A 16,094-nucleotide genomic window follows, 5' to 3' on the forward strand; every position below is an offset into this window, starting at 1 on the left:
GAACCGTGCCGTATAGCGTCGAATCCCGTCGAATTGCATTGAATCCCAACAATTCAAGTCAAATCCAATCCAATCGATTCGAATTGACTACTACTCTAATAAAACACATTTTTCGTTTAGAGTAGGGTAGACTACTATGCAATATAACAGAGAATAGAGTAGGATGAAGTAGAATTCTGTAGAATGGAGTTGACTGGAGTCGAATGGAGTCAAATGGAGTTGAAAAGAGATAATAGAGTTGAGTAGAGTCTATTAAAGTCGAGTAGAGGCTATTAGAGCCGAATAGAGCCGAATCGAAGCTCTTCGAGACAAATGGGGATGAATGGAGTGGAATGGAGCCGATTTGAGCCAATCGCATTGAAATGCATGCGACTGAATCCAGCAACATATATTAGAGTACTTTATGATAGAATAGATTAGAATAGAATTGAACACGGTAGAACGGAATAGAAAGAACACAATAGAATGGAGTAGATAAAAGTAGAGTAGAGCAGAATAATGTAGAGGAGAGTAGCGTAGAATAGAGTCGAATCGAGCCGAATGGAGATGAAAGGAGACAAATTGCATGGAATCCCACCGAATCAATTACAGTAAATTAGAGTAGGGTAGAGTAGAATAGTGTAGAATGGAGTAGAATGGTGTGCAATGGAATTGAATGGAGTCGAATAGAGTAGAAAAGAGCCGAAAAGAGCCAAATAGTGCTGAATAGGTCCAAAGAGGGCCGAATCGAGCTCATTTGAGCCTAATGAATTCGAATCGAGCCAAATTCATTGAATCGAGTCTAATGGAGCTGAATCAAGCCGAATCTATTCTGTTCGAGCCAAGCGGACACGAATCGAACCGATTCGATCTGAATTGTGTCAAAATTCGTCAACTCAAATTGAATAGATTGGAGTAGGGGATGTTCGCGTATGGTAGGGTAGGGTAGACTAGAGTAGAATAGAATCAAACAGAATAGAATAGAACAGAACATTACAGAAAGAATACAGAAAAGAGTAGACTAGAGTATAGTAGAAGGGGAATAGAGTAGAATAGAGCCAAATCGAGCTGAATCACTTCAAAACGGGTCGAATCGAATCCAATCAAATGGAGTAGAATAGATTAGAGTTGGGATAGCATAGGGTACAGTACAGTGGAGTAGAATAGAACAGAACAGAATCGCAAACATACAATAGAATAGAAGAGAGTAGACTAGACTAGACTACAGAAGAGTAGACTAGAGTACAATAGCGTAGAGTAGCATCGAGTCGAATAGAGCTGAATGTAGCAGGATGGGGATAAAAGGAGATGAATCGCATCAGAGAGATTAGAGTCAATTAGAGTAGGGTAGGGTAGGGTAGAGCAGAATAGAGTCGAATTGTGTGGAATGAATAGAATGGAGTGAAATAGAGACGAATAGAGTAGAAAAGAGTGGAATCGAGCTGAATAGGGACGACAAAGGCTGAACAGAGCCGAATCAAGTGGAAACGAGGATAATCGAGCTGAATCGAGCTAATGGTGCTGAATCGAGCCGAATCGAGCAGCTTCGAGCATAGTCGCGTCCAATGGCATCGAAATGCTTTGAATCGAATCAAATCAAACAGATTAGAAGGGTTATGGCACCGGAGTTTCTGATAGGGTGGACTAGGGTAGACTAAGGTAGACTAGAGTAGAGTAGACAAGAGAAGGCTAGAGTAGTAGCCTAGACTAGTAACCCAGCCAAGTCAGCTAGAATAGTGGCATAGATCAGTAGCCTCGACAAGTAGCCTTGAATAGTACCCTTGTCTTGACAAGTACCCTGAATTAGGACCCCAAACTGGTACCCTTGCCTTAACTAGGAGCCATAACTAGTGCCCCTGCCTTAATTAGTACCCTGAACTAGTAGCCTTGCCTTAACTAGTGCCCTGCCTTATGTAGCAGCCCTAACAGTACCCTTGCCTTAACCGGTAGCCCTAACTAGGTGCCTTGCCTTAACTAGTAAACTGGCCTGACGAGTAACCCTAACTTGTACCCTTACCTTAACTAGTACCCCTAACTAGTAGCCTTGCCTTAACTAGTAAACTGGCCTGAACGAGTAACCCTATCTTGTAAACTTACCTTAACTAGTAGCCTTGCCTGAACCAGTCAACTGGCCTTAACTAGTCACCCTAACTTGTACCCGTACCTTAACATGTACCCCTAACTAGGACCGTTCTCTTAAACAGTAGCAATTTACAGTAACCTTGACTAAAACAGTACCCGCAACAAGGACTTGTGTCTGAACTAGGACCCTTCACTAGTACCCTGGCATTCACTAATACCCCTAACTAGTGAATCTTAGCTCAACTAGTAGCCTTATCTAGTGCCCTGGCTTCAACTAGTAGCCTGAACTAGTAACCTTGTGTTAATCATTACCCTTGCCATAACTAGTACCCTTATTAAGTACTCCCAATGACTAGGTGGGGTAGCATAGGGTAGGGTAGCATGCGGTGGAACAAAGAAAATAGAATAAAAAGAATAGAATGACATACTTCAGTGTAGGTTATGGTAGTGTATCATAGGATGAAATAGAGAAAATAGAAAAAGAGAATAGAATACCACAGAAGAGAAGAGAAAATAAAAGACTCGATTAGGATAGGGTGGGGTGGGTTAGGGTTCTGCAGAATAGGATAGTGTAGAATGGAGTAGAATGGTGTGGAATGGAGTCGAATGGAGTCGGACAGAGATGACTAGAGTAGAAAAGAGTGGAATAGAGCTGAAGAGCACCGAATAGGGCCAAATAGGGCCGAATCGAGCCGAATCAAGGCAAATTGCGTCGAATCGAGTCAAATCGACCATATTCGAGCTGAAAGTAGCCGAATGGAGCTGAAAAGAGCCAACTAGAGACAAACAAAATGAACCGAGCTAAATCGAGATAAAACACACCTGATCGCATCCCACTGCATCGAATTTCGTCCAATTCCATGAAATCCAACCAAAACCTGTCGAAACTCGTGGAATTTCACCGAATCCCTTTGAACTGTGTCTAAGAGGGTAGAATAGTATTGAATTGAATGAAATCGAATGAAATTGAATAGATTAGAGTAGTGTAGGTTAGGGAGGGATTCAGTGGGTAAGGCACAGTACAATTGAATAGAGCAGAACAGAAGAGAATACAAAGAGTAGAATGGAGTAGAGATGAGTAGAGTAGAATCGTCAGAGTGGAGTAGTGCAGAATATGGATGAAAAGACCCAGTTCAAGCCGAATCGAGTCGAGTGGAGAGGAAATGAGACGAATCGCGATGAATCGAATCGATTAGAATAGATTAGAGTAGGGTAGAACAGAATAGAATAGTGTAGAATGGAGTGGACTGGTGTGGAATGGAGTCGAATGGAGCCAAATAGAGACAAATATAGTAGAAAAGAGCTGAATAGAGCTCAATAAGTTTTAATCGAGCCTAATTATGCTGAATCGAGCAGAATTGAGGCGAATGGACCCGATTCAAGCCAAAGAGAGCTAAATGGAGCCGATTCAAGCCTAATCACATGGAATCGCGACGAAACGCATTGAATTGAATCGTATAGATTAGAGTAGAGGAGGGTAGGGTAGGAGAGGTTAGACTAGCACGGAACAGAATGCAATAGAAAGAATAAAATAGAATTAAGTAGAGTAGAGTAGAATAGAATAGAGTCAAATAGAGGTGAATAGACCGAATAGCCGAAAAGAGCCGAACAGAGCTGAATACACCCGAATCGACCAAATTCGAGATGAATCGAGACGAATCATGTCGAATCGCATTGAAATGTGTCGAGCTGAATCAAATAGATTAGTGTAGGTGCAGGTAAGGTTAGGGTAGAGTACGGTCGAATCGAAGAGAACAGAAAGAATAGAGTGGAGTGGAGAGGAGTAGACTAGAGTCAAATAGAGTCGAATACTGCCGATCAGAGCTGAATAGAGCAGAAAAGAGCCGAGTAGAACTGAATCGAGTCTAATGGAGCAGAAAGGAGCTGAATCGAGCCGATAAGACCCGAATCAGCTCGAATCGCGTTCAAGTGTTTCGAATAGAATCGAACAGATTGCAGTAGGGTAAGCAAGGGTAGGGTAGGGTAGAATAGAATGTAGTAGAACAGAATAGAACAGAACAGAACTGAACTGAAAGAATAGAAGAGGGTCGAGTAGAGTATCAAAGACTAGAGTAGAATAGAGTCCAATATTGCCAAACAGAGCCAAATAGAGCTAAAATTAGCTGAACCGATAGAAATCAAGACGAATCACGCCGAATCCCTCAGAACCGTGCCGTATAGCGTCGAATCCCGTCGAATTGCATTGAATCCCAACAATTCAAGTCAAATCCAATCCAATCGATTCGAATTGACTACTACTCTAATAAAACACATTTTTCGTTTAGAGTAGGGTAGACTACTATGCAATATAACAGAGAATAGAGTAGGATGAAGTAGAATTCTGTAGAATGGAGTTGACTGGAGTCGAATGGAGTCAAATGGAGTTGAAAAGAGATAATAGAGTTGAGTAGAGTCTATTAAAGTCGAGTAGAGGCTATTAGAGCCGAATAGAGCCGAATCGAAGCTCTTCGAGACAAATGGGGATGAATGGAGTGGAATGGAGCCGATTTGAGCCAATCGCATTGAAATGCATGCAACTGAATCCAGCAACATATATTAGAGTACTTTATGATAGAATAGATTAGAATAGAATTGAACACGGTAGAACGGAATAGAAAGAACACAATAGAATGGAGTAGATAAAAGTAGAGTAGAGCAGAATAATGTAGAGGAGAGTAGCGTAGAATAGAGTCGAATCGAGCCGAATGGAGATGAAAGGAGACAAATTGCATGGAATCCCACCGAATCAATTACAGTAAATTAGAGTAGGGTAGAGTAGAATAGTGTAGAATGGAGTAGAATGGTGTGCAATGGAATTGAATGGAGTCGAATAGAGTAGAAAAGAGCCGAAAAGAGCCAAATAGTGCTGAATAGGTCCAAAGAGGGCCGAATCGAGCTCATTTGAACCTAATGAATTCGAATCGAGCCAAATTCATTGAATCGAGTCTAATGGAGCTGAATCAAGCCGAATCTATTCTGTTCGAGCCAAGCGGACACGAATCGAACCGATTCGATCTGAATTGTGTCAAAATTCGTCAACTCAAATTGAATAGATTGGAGTAGGGGATGTTCGCGTATGGTAGGGTAGGGTAGACTAGAGTAGAATAGAATCAAACAGAATAGAATAGAAGAGAACATTACAGAAAGAATACAGAAAAGAGTAGACTAGAGTATAGTAGAAGGGGAATAGAGTAGAATAGAGCCAAATCGAGCTGAATCACTTCAAAATGGGTCGAATCGAATCCAATCAAATGGAGTAGAATAGATTAGAGTTGGGATAGCATAGGGTACAGTACAGTGGAGTAGAATAGAACAGAACAGAATCGCAAACATACAATAGAATAGAAGAGAGTAGACTAGACTAGACTACAGAAGAGTAGACTAGAGTACAATAGAGTAGAGTAGCATCGAGTCGAATAGAGCTGAATATAGCAGGATGGGGATAAAAGGAGATGAATCGCATCAGAGAGATTAGAGTCAATTAGAGTAGGGTAGGGTAGGGTAGAGCAGAATAGAGTCGAATTGTGTGGAATGAATAGAATGGAGTGAAATAGAGACGAATAGAGTAGAAAAGAGTGGAATCGAGCTGAATAGGGACGACAAAGGCTGAACAGAGCCGAATCAAGTGGAAACGAGGATAATCGAGCTGAATCGAGCTAATGGTGCTGAATCGAGCCGAATCGAGCAGCTTCGAGCATAGTCGCGTCCAATGGCATCGAAATGCTTTGAATCGAATCAAATCAAACAGATTGAAGGGTTATGGCACCGGAGTTTCTGATAGGGTGGACTAGGGTAGACTAAGGTAGACTAGAGTAGAGTAGACAAGAGAAGGCTAGAGTAGTAGCCTAGACTAGTAACCCAGCCAAGTCAGCTAGAATAGTGGCATAGATCAGTAGCCTCGACAAGTAGCCTTGAATAGTACCCTTGTCTTGACAAGTACCCTGAATTAGGACCCCAAACTGGTACCCTTGCCTTAACTAGGAGCCATAACTAGTGCCCCTGCCTTAATTAGTACCCTGAACTAGTAGCCTTGCCTTAACTAGTGCCCTGCCTTATGTAGCAGCCCTAACAGTACCCTTGCCTTAACCGGTAGCCCAAACTAGGTGCCTTGCCTTAACTAGTAAACTGGCCTGACGAGTAACCCTAACTTGTACCCTTACCTTAACTAGTACCCCTAACTAGTAGCCTTGCCTTAACTAGTAAACTGGCCTGAACGAGTAACCCTATCTTGTAAACTTACCTTAACTAGTAGCCTTGCCTGAACCAGTCAACTGGCCTTAACTAGTCACCCTAACTTGTACCCGTACCTTAACATGTACCCCTAACTAGGACCGTTCTCTTAAACAGTAGCAATTTACAGTAACCTTGACTAAAACAGTACCCGCAACAAGGACTTGTGTCTGAACTAGGACCCTTCACTAGTACCCTGGCATTCACTAATACCCCTAACTAGTGAATCTTAGCTCAACTAGTAGCCTTATCTAGTGCCCTGGCTTCAACTAGTAGCCTGAACTAGTAACCTTGTGTTAATCATTACCCTTGCCATAACTAGTACCCTTATTAAGTACTCCCAATGACTAGGTGGGGTAGCATAGGGTAGGGTAGCATGCGGTGGAACAAAGAAAATAGAATAAAAAGAATAGAATGACATACTTCAGTGTAGGTTATGGTAGTGTATCATAGGATGAAATAGAGAAAATAGAAAAAGAGAATAGAATACCACAGAAGAGAAGAGAAAATAAAAGACTCGATTAGGATAGGGTGGGGTGGGTTAGGGTTCTGCAGAATAGGATAGTGTAGAATGGAGTAGAATGGTGTGGAATGGAGTCGAATGGAGTCGGACAGAGATGACTAGAGTAGAAAAGAGTGGAATAGAGCTGAAGAGCACCGAATAGGGCCAAATAGGGCCGAATCGAGCCGAATCAAGGCAAATTGCGTCGAATCGAGTCAAATCGACCATATTCGAGCTGAAAGTAGCCGAATGGAGCTGAAAAGAGCCAACTAGAGACAAACAAAATGAACCGAGCTAAATCGAGATAAAACACACCTGATCGCATCCCACTGCATCGAATTTCGTCCAATTCCATGAAATCCAACCAAAACCTGTCGAAACTCGTGGAATTTCACCGAATCCCTTTGAACTGTGTCTAAGAGGGTAGAATAGTATTGAATTGAATGAAATCGAATGAAATTGAATAGATTAGAGTAGTGTAGGTTAGGGAGGGATTCAGTGGGTAAGGCACAGTACAATTGAATAGAGCAGAACAGAAGAGAATACAAAGAGTAGAATGGAGTAGAGATGAGTAGAGTAGAATCGTCAGAGTGGAGTAGTGCAGAATATGGATGAAAAGACCCAGTTCAAGCCGAATCGAGTCGAGTGGAGAGGAAATGAGACGAATCGCGATGAATCGAATCGATTAGAATAGATTAGAGTAGGGTAGAACAGAATAGAATAGTGTAGAATGGAGTGGACTGGTGTGGAATGGAGTCGAATGGAGCCAAATAGAGACAAATATAGTAGAAAAGAGCTGAATAGAGCTCAATAAGTTTTAATCGAGCCTAATTATGCTGAATCGAGCAGAATTGAGGCGAATGGACCCGATTCAAGCCAAAGAGAGCTAAATGGAGCCGATTCAAGCCTAATCACATGGAATCGCGACGAAACGCATTGAATTGAATCGTATAGATTAGAGTAGAGGAGGGTAGGGTAGGAGAGGTTAGACTAGCACGGAACAGAATGCAATAGAAAGAATAAAATAGAATTAAGTAGAGTAGAGTAGAATAGAATAGAGTCAAATAGAGGTGAATAGACCGAAGAGCCGAAAAGAGCCGAACAGAGCTGAATACACCCGAATCGACCAAATTCGAGATGAATCGAGACGAATCATGTCGAATCGCATTGAAATGTGTCGAGCTGAATCAAATAGATTAGTGTAGGTGCAGGTAAGGTTAGGGTAGAGTACGGTCGAATCGAAGAGAACAGAAAGAATAGAGTGGAGTGGAGAGGAGTAGACTAGAGTCAAATAGAGTCGAATACTGCCGATCAGAGCTGAATAGAGCAGAAAAGAGCCGAGTAGAACTGAATCGAGTCTAATGGAGCAGAAAGGAGCTGAATCGAGCCGATAAGACCCGAATCAGCTCGAATCGCGTTCAAGTGTTTCGAATAGAATCGAACAGATTGCAGTAGGGTAAGCAAGGGTAGGGTAGGGTAGAATAGAATGTAGTAGAACAGAATAGAACAGAACAGAACTGAACTGAAAGAATAGAAGAGGGTCGAGTAGAGTATCAAAGACTAGAGTAGAATAGAGTCCAATATTGCCAAACAGAGCCAAATAGAGCTAAAATTAGCTGAACCGATAGAAATCAAGACGAATCACGCCGAATCCCTCAGAACCGTGCCGTATAGCGTCGAATCCCGTCGAATTGCATTGAATCCCAACAATTCAAGTCAAATCCAATCCAATCGATTCGAATTGACTACTACTCTAATAAAACACATTTTTCGTTTAGAGTAGGGTAGACTACTATGCAATATAACAGAGAATAGAGTAGGATGAAGTAGAATTCTGTAGAATGGAGTTGACTGGAGTCGAATGGAGTCAAATGGAGTTGAAAAGAGATAATAGAGTTGAGTAGAGTCTATTAAAGTCGAGTAGAGGCTATTAGAGCCGAATAGAGCCGAATCGAAGCTCTTCGAGACAAATGGGGATGAATGGAGTGGAATGGAGCCGATTTGAGCCAATCGCATTGAAATGAATGCAACTGAATCCAGCAACATATATTAGAGTACTTTATGATAGAATAGATTAGAATAGAATTGAACACGGTAGAACGGAATAGAAAGAACACAATAGAATGGAGTAGATAAAAGTAGAGTAGAGCAGAATAATGTAGAGGAGAGTAGCGTAGAATAGAGTCGAATCGAGCCGAATGGAGATGAAAGGAGACAAATTGCATGGAATCCCACCGAATCAATTACAGTAAATTAGAGTAGGGTAGAGTAGAATAGTGTAGAATGGAGTAGAATGGTGTGCAATGGAATTGAATGGAGTCGAATAGAGTAGAAAAGAGCCGAATAGAGCCAAATAGTGCTGAATAGGTCCAAAGAGGGCCGAATCGAGCTCATTTGAGCCTAATGAATTCGAATCGAGCCAAATTCATTGAATCGAGTCTAATGGAGCTGAATCAAGCCGAATCTATTCTGTTCGAGCCAAGCGGACACGAATCGAACCGATTCGATCTGAATTGTGTCAAAATTCGTCAACTCAAATTGAATAGATTGGAGTAGGGGATGTTCGCGTATGGTAGGGTAGGGTAGACTAGAGTAGAATAGAATCAAACAGAATAGAATAGAACAGAACATTACAGAAAGAATACAGAAAAGAGTAGACTAGAGTATAGTAGAAGGGGAATGGAGTAGAATAGAGCCAAATCGAGCTGAATCACTTCAAAATGGGTCGAATCGAATCCAATCAAATGGCGTAGATTAGATTAGAGTTGGGATAGCATAGGGTACAGTACAGTGGAGTAGAATAGAACAGAACAGAATCGCAAACATACAATAGAATAGAAGAGAGTAGACTAGACTAGACTACAGAAGAGTAGACTAGAGTACAATAGAGTAGAGTAGCATCGAGTCGAATAGAGCTGAATGTAGCAGGATGGGGATAAAAGGAGATGAATCGCATCAGAGAGATTAGAGTCAATTAGAGTAGGGTAGGGTAGGGTAGAGCAGAATAGAGTCGAATTGTGTGGAATGAATAGAATGGAGTGAAATAGAGACGAATAGAGTAGAAAAGAGTGGAATCGAGCTGAATAGGGACGACAAAGGCTGAACAGAGCCGAATCAAGTGGAAACGAGGATAATCGAGCTGAATCGAGCTAATGGTGCTGAATCGAGCCGAATCGAGCAGCTTCCAGCATAGTCGCGTCCAATGGCATCGAAATGCTTTGAATCGAATCAAATCAAACAGATTAGAAGGGTTATGGCACCGGAGTTTCTGATAGGGTGGACTAGGGTAGACTAAGGTAGACTAGAGTAGAGTAGACAAGAGAAGGCTAGAGTAGTAGCCTAGACTAGTAACCCAGCCAAGTCAGCTAGAATAGTGGCATAGATCAGTAGCCTCGACAAGTAGCCTTGAATAGTACCCTTGTCTTGACAAGTACCCTGAATTAGGACCCCAAACTGGTACCCTTGCCTTAACTAGGAGCCATAACTAGTGCCCCTGCCTTAATTAGTACCCTGAACTAGTAGCCTTGCCTTAACTAGTGCCCTGCCTTATGTAGCAGCCCTAACAGTACCCTTGCCTTAACCGGTAGCCCTAACTAGGTGCCTTGCCTTAACTAGTAAACTGGCCTGACGAGTAACCCTAACTTGTACCCTTACCTTAACTAGTACCCCTAACTAGTCGCCTTGCCTTAACTAGTAAACTGGCCTGAACGAGTAACCCTATCTTGTAAACTTGCCTTAACTAGTAGCCTTGCCTGAACCAGTCAACTGGCCTTAACTAGTCACCCTAACTTGTACCCGTACCTTAACATGTACCCCTAACTAGGACCCTTCTCTTAAACAGTAGCAATTTACAGTAACCTTGACTAAAACAGTACCCGCAACAAGGACTTGTGTCTGAACTAGGACCCTTCACTAGTACCCTGGCATTCACTAATACCCGTAACTAGTGAATCTTAGCTCAACTAGTAGCCTTATCTAGTGCCCTGGCTTCAACTAGTAGCCTGAACTAGTAACCTTGTGTTAATCATTACCCTTGCCATAACTAGTACCCTTAATTAGTACCCTTATGAAGTACTCCCAATGACTAGGTGGGGTAGCATAGGGTAGGGTAGCATGCGGTGGAACAAAGAAAATAGAATAAAAAGAATAGAATGACATACTTCAGTGTAGGTTATGGTAGTGTATCATAGGATGAAATAGAGAAAATAGAAAAAGAGAATAGAATACCACAGAAGAGAAGAGAAAATAAAAGACTCGATTAGGATAGGGTGGGGTGGGTTAGGGTTCTGCAGAATAGGATAGTGTAGAATGGAGTAGAATGGTGTGGAATGGAGTCGAATGGAATCGGACAGAGATGACTAGAGTAGAAAAGAGTGGAATAGAGCTGAAGAGCACCGAATAGGGCCAAATAGGGCCAAATCGAGCCGAATCAAGGCAAATTGCGTCGAATCGAGTCAAATCGACCATATTCGAGCTGAAAGTAGCCGAATGGAGCTGAAAAGAGCCAACTAGAGACAAACAAAATGAACCGAGCTAAATCGAGATAAAACACACCTGATCGCATCCCACTGCATCGAATTCCGTCCAATTCCATGAAATCCAACCAAAACCTGTCGAAACTCCTGGAATTTCACCAAATCCCTTTGAACTGTGTCTAAGAGGGTAGAATAGTATTGAATTGAATGAAATCAAATTAAATTGAATAGATTAGAGTAGTGTAGGTTAGGGAGGGATTCAGTGGGTAAGGCACAGTACAATTGAATAGAGCAGAACAGAAGAGAATACAAAGAGTAGAATGGAGTAGAGATGAGTAGAGTAGAATCGTCAGAGTGGAGTAGTGCAGAATATGGATGAAAAGACCCAGTTCAAGCCGAATCGAGTCGAGTGGAGAGGAAATGAGACGAATCGCGATGAATCGAATCGATTAGAATAGATTAGAGTAGGGTAGAACAGAATAGAATAGTGTAGAATGGAATGGACTGGTGTGGAATGGAGTCGAATGGAGCCAAATAGAGACAAATATAGTAGAAAAGAGCTGAATAGAGCTCAATAAGTTTTAATCGAGCCTAATTATGCTGAATCGAGCAGAATTGAGGCGAATTGACCCGATTCAAGCCAAAGAGAGCTAAATGGAGCCGATTCAAGCCTAATCACATGGAATCGCGACGAAACGCATTGAATTGAATCGTATAGATTAGAGTAGAGGAGGGTAGGGTAGGAGAGGTTAGACTAGCACGGAACAGAATGCAAGAGAAAGAATAAAATAGAATTAAGTAGAGTAGAGTAGAATAGAGTAGAGTCAAATAGAGGTGAATAGACCGAAGAGCCGAAGAGAGCCGAACAGAGCTGAATACACCCGAATCGACCAAATTCGAGATGAATCGAGACGAATCATGTCGAATCGCATTGAAATGTGTCGAGCTGAATCAAATAGATTAGTGTAGGTGCAGGTAAGGTTAGGGTAGAGTACGGTCGAATCGAAGAGAACAGAAAGAATAGAGTGGAGTGGAGAGGAGTAGACTAGAGTCAAATAGAGTCGAATACTGCCGATCAGAGCTGAATAGAGCAGAAAAGAGCCGAGTAGAACTGAATCGAGTCTAATGGAGCAGAAAGGAGCTGAATCGAGCCGATACGACCCGAATCAGCTCGAATCGCGTTCAAGTGTTTCGAATAGAATCGAACAGATTACAGTAGGGTAAGAAAGGGTAGGGTAGGGCAGAATAGAATGTAGTAGAACAGAATAGAACAGAACAGAACTGAACTGAAAGAATAGAAGAGGGTCGAGTAGAGTATCAAAGACTAGAGTAGAATAGAGTCCAATATTGCCAAACAGAGCCAAATAGAGCTAAAATTAGCTGAATCGATAGAAATCAAGACGAATCACGCCGAATTCCTCAGAACCGTGCCGTATAGCGTCGAATCCCGTCGAATTGCATTGAATCCCAACAATTCAAGTCAAATCCAATCCAATCGATTCGAATTGACTACTACTCTAATAAAACACATTTTTCGTTTAGAGTAGGGTAGACTACTATGCAATATAACAGAGAATAGAGTAGGATGAAGTAGAATTCTGTAGAATGGAGTTGACTGGAGTCGAATGGAGTCAAATGGAGTTGAAAAGAGATAATAGAGTTGAGTAGAGTCTAATAAAGACGAGTAGAGGCTATTAGAGCCGAATAGAGCCGAATCGAAGCTCTTCGAGACAAATGGGGATGAATGGAGTGGAATGGAGCCGATTTGAGCCAATCGCATTGAAATGCATGCGACTGAATCCAGCAACATATATTAGAGTACTTTATGATAGAATAGATTAGAATAGAATTGAACACGGTAGAACGGAATAGAAAGAACACAATAGAATGGAGTAGATAAAAGTAGAGTAGAGCAGAATAATGTAGAGGAGAGTAGCGTAGAATAGAGTCGAATCGAGCCGAATGGAGATGAAAGGAGACAAATTGCATGGAATCCCACCGAATCAATTACAGTAAATTAGAGTAGGGTAGAGTAGAATAGTGTAGAATGGAGTAGAATGGTGTGCAATGGAATTGAATGGAGTCGAATAGAGTAGAAAAGAGCCGAATAGAGCCAAATAGTGCTGAATAGGTCCAAAGAGGGCCGAATCGAGCTCATTTGAGCCTAATGAATTCGAATCGAGCCAAATTCATTGAATCGAGTCTAATGGAGCTGAATCAAGCCGAATCTATTCTGTTCGAGCCAAGCGGACACGAATCGAACCGATTCGATCTGAATTGTGTCAAAATTCGTCAACTCAAATTGAATAGATTGGAGTAGGGGATGTTCGCGTATGGTAGGGTAGGGTAGACTAGAGTAGAATAGAATCAAACAGAATAGAATAGAACAGAACATTACAGAAAGAATACAGAAAAGAGTAGACTAGAGTATAGTAGAAGGGGAATGGAGTAGAATAGAGCCAAATCGAGCTGAATCACTTCAAAATGGGTCGAATCGAATCCAATCAAATGGCGTAGATTAGATTAGAGTTGGGATAGCATAGGGTACAGTACAGTGGAGTAGAATAGAACAGAACAGAATCGCAAACATACAATAGAATAGAAGAGAGTAGACTAGACTAGACTACAGAAGAGTAGACTAGAGTACAATAGAGTAGAGTAGCATCGAGTCGAATAGAGCTGAATGTAGCAGGATGGGGATAAAAGGAGATGAATCGCATCAGAGAGATTAGAGTCAATTAGAGTAGGGTAGGGTAGGGTAGAGCAGAATAGAGTCGAATTGTGTGGAATCAATAGAATGGAGTGAAATAGAGACGAATAGAGTAGAAAAGAGTGGAATCGAGCTGAATAGGGACGACAAAGGCTGAACAGAGCCGAATCAAGTGGAAACGAGGATAATCGAGCTGAATCGAGCTAATGGTGCTGAATCGAGCCGAATCGAGCAGCTTCCAGCATAGTCGCGTCCAATGGCATCGAAATGCTTTGAATCGAATCAAATCAAACAGATTAGAAGGGTTATGGCACCGGAGTTTCTGATAGGGTGGACTAGGGTAGACTAAGGTAGACTAGAGTAGAGTAGACAAGAGAAGGCTAGAGTAGTAGCCTAGACTAGTAACCCAGCCAAGTCAGCTAGAATAGTGGCATAGATCAGTAGCCTCGACAAGTAGCCTTGAATAGTACCCTTGTCTTGACAAGTACCCTGAATTAGGACCCCAAACTGGTACCCTTGCCTTAACTAGGAGCCATAACTAGTGCCCCTGCCTTAATTAGTACCCTGAACTAGTAGCCTTGCCTTAACTAGTGCCCTGCCTTATGTAGCAGCCCTAACAGTACCCTTGCCTTAACCGGTAGCCCTAACTAGGTGCCTTGCCTTAACTAGTAAACTGGCCTGACGAGTAACCCTAACTTGTACCCTTACCTTAACTAGTACCCCTAACTAGTCGCCTTGCCTTAACTAGTAAACTGGCCTGAACGAGTAACCCTATCTTGTAAACTTGCCTTAACTAGTAGCCTTGCCTGAACCAGTCAACTGGCCTTAACTAGTCACCCTAACTTGTACCCGTACCTTAACATGTACCCCTAACTAGGACCCTTCTCTTAAACAGTAGCAATTTACAGTAACCTTGACTAAAACAGTACCCGCAACAAGGACTTGTGTCTGAACTAGGACCCTTCACTAGTACCCTGGCATTCACTAATACCCCTAACTAGTGAATCTTAGCTCAACTAGTAGCCTTATCTAGTGCCCTGGCTTCAACTAGTAGCCTGAACTAGTAACCTTGTGTTAATCATTACCCTTGCCATAACTAGTACCCTTAATTAGTACCCTTATGAAGTACTCCCAATGACTAGGTGGGGTAGCATAGGGTAGGGTAGCATGCGGTGGAACAAAGAAAATAGAATAAAAAGAATAGAATGACATACTTCAGTGTAGGTTATGGTAGTGTATCATAGGATGAAATAGAGAAAATAGAAAAAGAGAATAGAATACCACAGAAGAGAAGAGAAAATAAAAGACTCGATTAGGATAGGGTGGGGTGGGTTAGGGTTCTGCAGAATAGGATAGTGTAGAATGGAGTAGAATGGTGTGGAATGGAGTCGAATGGAATCGGACAGAGATGACTAGAGTAGAAAAGAGTGGAATAGAGCTGAAGAGCACCGAATAGGGCCAAATAGGGCCAAATCGAGCCGAATCAAGGCAAATTGCGTCGAATCGAGTCAAATCGACCATATTCGAGCTGAAAGTAGCCGAATGGAGCTGAAAAGAGCCAACTAGAGACAAACAAAATGAACCGAGCTAAATCGAGATAAAACACACCTGATCGCATCCCACTGCATCGAATTCCGTCCAATTCCATGAAATCCAACCAAAACCTGTCGAAACTCCTGGAATTTCACCAAATCCCTTTGAACTGTGTCTAAGAGGGTAGAATAGTATTGAATTGAATGAAATCAAATTAAATTGAATAGATTAGAGTAGTGTAGGTTAGGGAGGGATTCAGTGGGTAAGGCACAGTACAATTGAATAGAGCAGAACAGAAGAGAATACAAAGAGTAGAATGGAGTAGAGATGAGTAGAGTAGAATCGTCAGAGTGGAGTAGTGCAGAATATGGATGAAAAGACCCAGTTCAAGCCGAATCGAGTCGAGTGGAGAGGAAATGAGACGAATCGCGATGAATCGAATCGATTAGAATAGATTAGAGTAGGGTAGAACAGAATAGAATAGTGTAGAATGGAATGGACTGGTGTGGAATGGAGTCGAATGGAGCCAAATAGAGACAAATATAGTAGAAAAGAGCTGAATAGAGCTCAATAAGTTTTAATC

The sequence above is a fragment of the Loxodonta africana genome, chromosome 20, assembly GCF_030014295.1.
Source record: "Loxodonta africana isolate mLoxAfr1 chromosome 20, mLoxAfr1.hap2, whole genome shotgun sequence".
Classification (NCBI taxonomy): Eukaryota; Metazoa; Chordata; class Mammalia; order Proboscidea; family Elephantidae; genus Loxodonta; species Loxodonta africana.